The sequence below is a fragment of the Elaeis guineensis genome, chromosome 9 (assembly GCF_000442705.2).
Source record: "Elaeis guineensis isolate ETL-2024a chromosome 9, EG11, whole genome shotgun sequence".
Classification (NCBI taxonomy): domain Eukaryota; kingdom Viridiplantae; phylum Streptophyta; class Magnoliopsida; order Arecales; family Arecaceae; genus Elaeis; species Elaeis guineensis.
In genome coordinates this window covers 17,145,595-17,155,165 of record NC_026001.2, presented here as the reverse complement: position 1 = coordinate 17,155,165, position 9,571 = coordinate 17,145,595, and the positions used below count along the sequence as shown (strand labels likewise).

Below are 9,571 nucleotides of genomic sequence, written 5' to 3'. Positions count from 1 at the left end.
TAATTATTATAGAATATAATAAGATATAATATAATATTATAATATTATTATAATATTCTATTAATTTTTTTGATATTTCGATAATTATTTATAAGATGCAATAGGATGCCATAGGATGCAAACTGAAGGATATAGGAGCAAAATAGAGTAAAAAAATAAAAAAAATATTTTGATCGAAAAAAAATTTTAAAAAATTGAACTATATTAAATATTTATTTTTTTATTAATTAAACTTCGTGACCATTCCGAAGCATATTTTCTTCATTGGAGGCAATGTACAAAGAATTTTTTCCATCTCGACAATCCAATGCAAGGATGACTAGTGGCATATCTTGTTAAGAGGCAACGTCAGAGAAATGACGAGAAGTATAATTAAATGCACCATTCCATATATATTTAAGATACTTTGATTCACAAACAACATGACCACTAAGAGCTCTCACACCCTCACAACTTCTCACCATCTCTCTGTATACTTCATCATGGACTGCAGACTTCATTCTCCTTCACCTTGTTCAGCCTTCTGCTTATTATTGGGTAATAAAAAGAGCCTTAAAAATATTTTTTTTGTGCCATAGATGAAGGTGATCAGTGGCCTCTCTGATAACTTTGTAGAAGTGACATAAAAGATGAGATTGTTCCTACTACCCCAAATAGAGCCCCAGTGACTATAAGCACACCATTAAGAGGGAGAGCAGGCTTGGAGACTTTAGGCCAGCATATCTTGAGATAGAAGGCACAGGGAAAGACCACTGAGAGAGTTGTGCTTACAAGGGAGCCAGTTAGGCTGAGGACGTGCTCAAAGTATGGGACAGAGAGGGCTAGTGCCAGGATCACCAATAGCAGTATGGACCCTATGCTGCCTCTGATGAGCATTCGAACCGTGGAGCTCACAGAAGAAGGTAGATGTTGCTCAAGTTGGATGGCAAAGGGAGCAAATACGAGGGCATATTTTGTCATCGGTGTGAGCACGGTCGCCCATTGAGCGATCTTGGTGACGACGAGGTGATGAGGCATGCTAAGGGTAATCTGTGAGCTAACCGTTGGTCCAATTAGCTTCGCCCCCGTGAAGGCAAAAGCTGTGTAGAACCCAATGACCACCATAAAACTCGTGACAATGACCTGTAATTGAGGAATATGGAATAGGCAGCGTTAGGAATACATACAAATGGAGAATATAAATTACTTGACAATACAAGGAATATGTATGATTGTCTGTTAAAACCTGGTGCTAGTGTGGATCCTTGTATAATTACAGGCATTCCTGTGCTTCGTAATTTAATTCAGAATCCGCTGTAAGGTTGGATTTAGTATTATCCTACTCTTTGGAGATAAATTGTAAAAAAAACTTTTTTTTAAAGCTAGCATATATTATATAAGTGAGTTTGGATAACGAATCTCCAAAAGAAACCGGATCTTTTTTGGTTCTTGATACGATCGGAATGCTCCATCCACCATGGAATTGGTACACCAATGACAGTCCGATGCATGTCCCCTCTAAGAAGCACTAGAGCAGCCAACCAATCACCGCTCGGTAGGCCCCTACGATCACATCAGTAGAATTTCAAAATCCTCCACCTGCTAGGCGACAAGTTACCAATCCTATTCCTCTACTACACGGCAGCCCTGCTCCTCTACTACACGGCGGCCCTATTCCTCCATTGTGCGGCTCCAACAAACTCAGATGTATTGGCTATTATTCCCTAATAACTTAGGTGCACCTCTTCGGCCCATGGGGGGAGGAGGGCATATATCCTCCAAATGATAGGTAACGCCTTCGTCTATAGACCCTAAGTTTCTCAGACCCTCCAAGCAAGAAGAAGAAGAAAAATACTTGCTTTATATGCCCTCTCCTCGAGACAGACTCTATGCACGAGCACCGGATCTGTCTCTCCTGCTCTGAACCCACCTCCAAATCGCCAAGCTCCCTCATTCCAATTCTCCACCCATACTCTGCTCCACCTTATACTCGATCCCAATCACCACGGATCTTTTTCTGAAGCTCAAACCTCCTCTGTTGGCTCTTGTGGGAGATTGACTTAGGTATCAGAGGGTCCATCGCTAGAAAACCCCATCTAATATATGAGAACTTTCTCTATTTTTTGTGATTTTATCGGATGCGGTTTGCAGGACCCCCCGAGGACGAATGATCAGTTTGTGTACTTGTCGAAGATCTTTTCGGCCCTTCGAAAACCACTCCATCCCTTCTCTCAAGCTCCAACTCAATGGCCCATGCCAGATCATCTTCCCCATGGTAACAGTTCCAAACCGCATCAAATAAGACATGAAATCTAGTTTCTTTGGATTTCAAGTATAAGGTGAGTTTTGGAAGAGATTTACTGTCATCATCCATGCCTGTCTCCATTAGTTGACCCAACCAAGTGGTTATGGGCCTAGATTTATTCTTCAGCTTATCATACATACGCGCATGTATATATGTATATACATAATTAACTTGATAGATCAAATGAATTTCTTTTAATTATTTGAAAGCAACTTTGTACTGTTTTTTTTATGTGGAGTAAGAGACTAGAACTCACTAGACCCACTACAGGCTGATTGCAGGAATATTTAGCAACTTGAGGAGGGGAAGCAAAAAGGAGGCTAAGATTCGGGTTCCATTTAAAAACACCCTCATTTGTTGGATGAAGGCATGGGGTCGAGTTTACTTGAAAAAATCTGTCATGCACCCACCTATATGGACTTTTGACACCAGGGTTTGTCAAGGATCCATGCTATCACTTAATTTTACCACAAGCATATAACTCAAAACTTTGGTCAAGTTAGTGTCAGAGATATACCTTGGTGAACTTGGAGGGATCCTTCATGGCAGTATGTATGTTGGGAAAGACGATATGGCCACAATAACCATATATATACAGGCCAGAGATCCCTGGGATCTTGCGAAGCTTAGTTTAGGTATCCTTTGGTTCCACTTGACCCCTCCGAAGGCTGCTGTCCACACAACGGTTGTGAAGATGAGGAGCGACATAAGTATCCCTGCAAAGGAGAGGAAGGATATGGAGGAAAGATCCTTTAGCCAAAGACTAGGAAGTGCCACCAACACTGCTATAATTGTTAGCAGCCGAGCTGTGGATTAGTGAAGCCATGAGAGATGAACACCACGAAGTGCCAATGGCAAGTTGTCGCTGAGAGAAATTGTGCATGACACAAGGACTAGGAATATTTCCAGGTATATGAAGGTGGAGATTATGATCTTTCCCGTGGTCCCAAATGCTTGCTCTCCAATGTCTTGATAACTCTTGGTGCTAGCATCCTCCTCAAGGCACTTGCCTATAATATGTGAGGTGTATGCGCACAAGATTCCGAGTCCCACTAGTAGAAATGCTGAGGTCCATCCTCCATTCTCCAAAGCAAGGGAGTGGAAAGTTGCCCAAGACCTGAATAGAGAGGATCACTAGGTAAAGAAACATGTAAAGGCCATAGAAAAGCTATTTTAGGAGTTGGTAGCATGCTATAATGTTGAGTTTACGTACCTATTAGCAATCCCACCATGTTGATCACTGAATGAGCAAAGGAACTATCAGCCTTGGTATGGTTATCACTCACAAAACTCAAAACTCCACTTTCCTCCCTACACTCCCATTCTAAGGCTGAAAAAGCTAAAGCAAAGGAAGAAATAAGAATGTGCAAACAAATGGGAAAGAAGCCCAAGGATGAAAGAAAGGACTAGAAAATCGGAGAGACACTCGAAGACCAACCTGCAACTTGTTAATCGATGGAAGCCGTCAGAAAAGCTACCGAAAGTCACCAAGGGGAGCTCCAAACTTCGCTGGAGAATGCCATCGTCCCAAAGCACAGAGACGGTGAAAGGGAAAGTAAAAATAATAGAGGAAGGGCCACTATTTATAAGAATTTCGGACGGTCTGGATCATGCTTCAGTTCGGCTAGGACCGTCGGAAGGCTACCACTTAGCATCGTCCCATTGATCGAGCCGACCCTTCCGAACGGCTCATTTACGAGGGTGTCTCAAACAACACATGCGATGCTTTGGTTCTGATAAATCCATTAATTATCACCACATAGCAAACCCTAGGGAATCATGATGATCCTTGGATTTGATATTATACCTAGTCCAAGAGGCTCAAATGCGCCATTATACCTAAAAGAATAGGGAAGCGACATGTGTCCCTAAGATATCGGTGCACTTACCTGACGTATCCCTTTCGTTCGACCTGGTACTAGTTGAGATTTAAGAGTAGGAGATATATGATATAGAATTTTTTTTTTTAATTTTGATTGATTTTCATTGTCACACCCCAAACTCGGGACATAACACGGCCATGCTACCGAGGGATGGACCCACGATAACACGAAGCCAAAATTCATCTTCTTAAATATAATAACAGGTGTATCACAAATAAATATAATAATAAAGTTCAATTCAAATATTTAATTAAACCAAAACTGGTTCAGAGCATCTAAATCCAAAGATGAAATAATCCAAGTCTTAAAATTCATAATGACTACAATCCATAAATATAAACTGAATTCCTAGAGCAAAATTTTCAAGCTTGCTTTGCTGATCCCCAAGCCTGGATTCCCTTTTCTTCAATCCTAGCCTTATTTCTCTGTACATAAAAAAGAAAACAAAAAGAATATGAGCTACACCAGCTCAGTAAGTAGACTTCCGCTTCCTTACCGGATCAAGCATAAGTTTTCTATGATAATGCATCATTTAGCAAATAACAATTATTGTAAAAATAAATATTTCATAGAGCATATAATAAAATAAGTTATAAGCTCATCATGCATGTATAAATCATGTATATTTCACAATTATGAATCGTAAATCATTTTCATCATGTATTCATGTCATGTTTCAAAACATTGCTCACAGACATTCGTGCTAAGGTCACTGTTATACCCATGACAGGGCCATATTTATTAATCGACAGAGTTCTTAATTCATATGCTAACTTTATACCCGCTGGCAGGGCCATGTTTCGTGTGGATGCTAGCTCCGGATGTCGACCTTCCCGAAGGGATTCATTCATAGTCATCTGAGAGCCTTTGAAATCATTTTATCTTTTTCTTAAAGCATACATATACATAGATGAAAAAATTATGAAATTCATGCTTCATAATCATGCTATTTTCATAAGACATATTCATTAAATCAATGCTCATAATAAAACATACTTTTTTATGTCGCATATGCCGATCCTTATTTTATAAAAAAAATTATGATTTTTATCAATAGCAATTCTTTACATAAAAGCATGATCATTTAAAAATAAATAAGGAGCATAAAATCCACTTACCTCGATCATCCTGGACCTTTTAATCTTCCTTAAAAGAATCGGACAGTCTTATTTAAAATATTAAATCATCAATAAATTTTATTTCATATATTTAATAAAATTACATAATATAAAGAAATGACTGATTTGATGATCAGTCTAATAAATCTCTCCCTTCGGCTCTAAACTGATTTAAGGTCATAGGTCCCTAGGAGTGGAGAAGATAGCCTAATAGGGGATTCATAGGACTTCTTAGAGAGAATTTTTTTTAGAGAGAGAAAGTAGAGAAAGAACGAATCCAATTCTAGAGAGAGAAAGACTTTAGAGAGGGATGAGAGAAATTTCCTTTCATGTGTATTATTATTATTTTTATTATTATTATTATATAAATATATATATATTTTTTCTTTTCTTTTTCTTCTTTTCTTTTTATTATTATTATTATTATTATTATTATTATTATTATATTATTATTATATATTTTTCTTTTCTTTTCTTTTTCTTCTTTTTTTTTCTTCTCTTTTTTTTTCCTTTTCTTTTTCTTTTTTTTTTTCTTTTTTCTTCTCCTTTTCTTTTCTTTTTCTTTTTCCCCCGTGGCCTTCTTTGGCCGGAACAGGGGACCTAGAGGTCCCCGTTCCTTAAACCAGCCGTTCACGGCCGCACTTTGCCCAGCGGTGGCCGACGGCAAGGGACAACTTCCCCCAAATTCGGAAGGGCCATAGCCGGCGGTCGGTGGTGACCGTCGGTGCCGAAAAATCAGAGAAAAGAACCGACGAGAACAGGGAATTTTCTTTTCCAACAAAATCCGGCGACATCCATCACCGGCAATCGTGCCCACAGGCACGAGAAAGAAGGGAGAGAAGAGAGGAAGAGGAAGGAGGCCTTACCATAGCCTCCGATGACCCCCACCGGCATGAAATCGCGGCGAGCACAGGTCGAGGGGCCGCGGCTTCAATCGGGAAAATCGAAGAAAAACTTCAGTGATCGTCGGTGACTGATGGATCTACTCTTAGAGGAGAGGAGTGGGGTTCTTATAGAGCTCGTCCTAGGGTCTTTTAGTGGCCTTAGGACTCCGATTTTTGATTGGAATCAGGGAAGAGGAAGACTCCGATCGGGAGTCTTCCTCCCTGTTTCTGTTTCTATTTTTTTTTTTTTGGTTTACCGGGCTTAGTGGGTCGGGTTATCATATTCTACCCCCTTTAAAAAAAATTTCATCCTCGAAATTTAACATACCTTCATTTACAAATAAGTGTGGATATCTCGTCTTCATATCATCTTCAAGCTCTCAAGTGGCCTCTCTCTCTTCATGATTACTCCAATGAATCTTTACGTACGGAATGATACGCCGTCTTAGAACTTGCTCTTTTCGATCAATAATTCGGAGGAAAAATTCTTCATAGGTTAGATCTTCATGAACTTGCAATGGCTCATACTTTATCACACTGTTTGGATCAGGTACAAACTTTCTTAGTAGTGAAACATGAAAGACATTGTGCACTTTGGATAAATCTGGTAGTAAAGCTAGTTCGTAAGCAACATCTCCTACTCGATTTAAAATTTCAAAAGGTCCAATATATCACGGACTCAGCTTGCCATGTCTCCCAAATCTCATGACACCCTTAATAGGTGATACTTTTAGAAAAACATGATCACCGACCTGAAATTCTAATTCTCTCCTTTTTCTATCTGCCCAACTCTTCTGTCTATCCTGTGCTGCCTTGAGTCTTCTCTTGATTAGATAAATTTTGTCTTTAGCATCTTGAACTAACTCAGGACCTATTAATTTCTTTTCACCTACTTCATCCCAATACAAAGGGGATCTACACTTTCTTCCATATAGGGCTTTATAAGGTGCCATCCGGATACTAGAATGAAAACTGTTGTTATATGCAAATTCAATCAATGTCACATGATTATCCCAATGTCCTCCAAAGTCAAAAGCACAAGCTTTTAACATATCCTCAAGAGTTTGAATTATCCTTTCAGATTGGCCATTGGTCTGGGGATGGAATGCAGTACTAAGCCTTAATTCTGTTCCCAAAGCATCTTGAAAACTTTTTCAAAATCTAGATACAAATCGTGGATCTCGATTAGATACAATACTTATTGAAACACCGTGCAGGCGTACAATTCCATCAATATACATCTGGGCTAACTTATCAAGTGGAGTGCCAACTCGAAAAGGTAGAAAGTGAGCTGATTTAGTAAGCCGATCAATAATCACCCACACTGCATCATTTTTTCTTATTGTCCTTGGAAGTCAAGTAACGAAATCCATCGTGATATGCTCCCATTTTCATTCTGGTATCTCTAATGGTCTTAGCAGACCAGCAGGTCTTTGATGTTCGGCTTTCACTTGTTGGCATACCAAGCATTGAGATATAAATCGAGCTATCTCCTGCTTCATTCCATTCCACTAGAAGAGTTGTTTTAAATCTCTATACATCTTTGTACTATCGGGATGAAAGGAGAAACGAGATTTATGGGCTTCTTCCAAAATTTTCTTTTTTAGTTCAGGATCTCCTGGTATACATAATCTGTTCCCAAAATAAAGAGTTCCATCTGTATGTAGCCTAAACTCAGTTCGTAACCCTTTCTCCATGTCCTTCTTAAACTGACATAAATGAATATCACTTTGTTGGGCCACTTTTATCTGTTCGATCAATGCTAGTTATACCATTAAATTTGCTAACACATTCTTAACATCAGTACAAGTCACTTCAATTTGTAAATCTTCAAGATCCCTCAGAATTTATTACTGAAAGGATAGCAGAGTCATCACATTCGCTGAAGACTTCCTACTAAGTGCATCTGCCACCACATTAGATTTTTCAGGGTGATATTTAATATTTAGATCATAATCTTTTAATAGTTCAAGCCATTTTCTTTGCCTCATGTTCAGCTCTTTTTGAGTAAATAAGTATTTCAAGCTTTTATGATCAGTAAAGATTTCACATGATTCTCCATATAAATAGTGTCGCCAAATCTTTAAAGCAAAAATAATAGCTGCTAACTCTAAATCATGGGTCGGATAATTCTGCTCATAGGCTTTTAGTTGTCGAGAAGCATAAGCTATGACCTTATCGTTCTGCATCAACACACAACCTAATCCTTTCTTGGAAGCATCACTATAAATAACAAATCTTCCTTTATTAGATGGTAAGGTAAGAACTGGGGCAGATATCAATCGTTGCTTTAGATCTTGAAAACTCTGCTCACATTCATTGCTCCATTCAAATTTTATTCGTTTCTGAGTTAAGCGGGTTAGAGGAATTGCAATTTGAGAAAATTTCTTGACGAATCTGAAGCGAAAATTCAGTGCAGGGACAAAATGATAATTTTAAAACTTTTTCAAAATTATTATTTTACAATAAAATTATTAGTTAATCTCATTAATTAATACTAATTAACCTTACACTAGGATCTAAATATGATACAACAGCATGCATTTAAATTTGAAATTCAAATTTGAAACAGTAAACTTTTTACTGTACTGTGTTCAGAACACATTACCTTTTACGGGTAGTCGATCACCGCAATCTGATCACCGTCGGAGGGCTCTGATCGTCACGTCACAGTCACACTAGTGTCTGACCTCTGCGGATCGTCCACACGAAGCTCCTATCTGATCGGCTCCTCACGAATGCTAGTTCGTGATTTCACCCTTTTGATGGCTGATGTTGATCGAACTCCTTCGATCGATGTGTGCCGACTCCTGGATGCTCCGGATCATCTGCACGGTTGGTTGAGAGGCTGATAGATCTCTCCCTGAAATTTGATGGACTCACGACACTCGTGGCACACCAATCTCACTTCCCGAACCCTAGGTAGAAACCTTAAGGTACACACCAAAAACCCTGCACCCACTTCTCTCTCCTTTTTCTCTCCTCTCGATAAATTTTGAACACTTCAAAATTTTTTCAGAACCTCCCCACGCCCCTTATCTCTTCTTTCTTTTCTTTTTTTCTTTTTTTTTTTTTTATACGTGGAGACTTTCTCGAGAAACTATTTCTCATGTGGAATATGGGGCGCACAAAAGAGGATAAGCTAGCGCATGGTTATTTGGTTATCCATTCAAATTCAAAACCCCTTTGAATTTGGATGGGTTACAAACCAAGTTAATCCAAATAATTGGTGTACAGAAACATGGGCGTGAGAGAGCTTTGCGTGGGAGAAAATTCACGAGAAAATTTCTTCTCATGAATTCAAATGGGCGCAAGGAAGTTGGGTGGCGCAGAAAATTTAAAACAAGGTGGTTTGATTCAAATTGAGCCAACCTAATTAAAATAGGTTAAGCATAATTAGAC

General features: G+C 38.9%; 1 pseudogene; it reads right to left on the bottom strand.

The window, feature by feature from the left end:
* Positions 1-377: 377 nt before the first annotated feature.
* On the bottom strand, positions 378-4,146 carry LOC105051608 (amino acid transporter AVT1H-like; annotated as a pseudogene).
* Between the last annotated feature and the right edge of the window lie 5,425 nt (positions 4,147-9,571).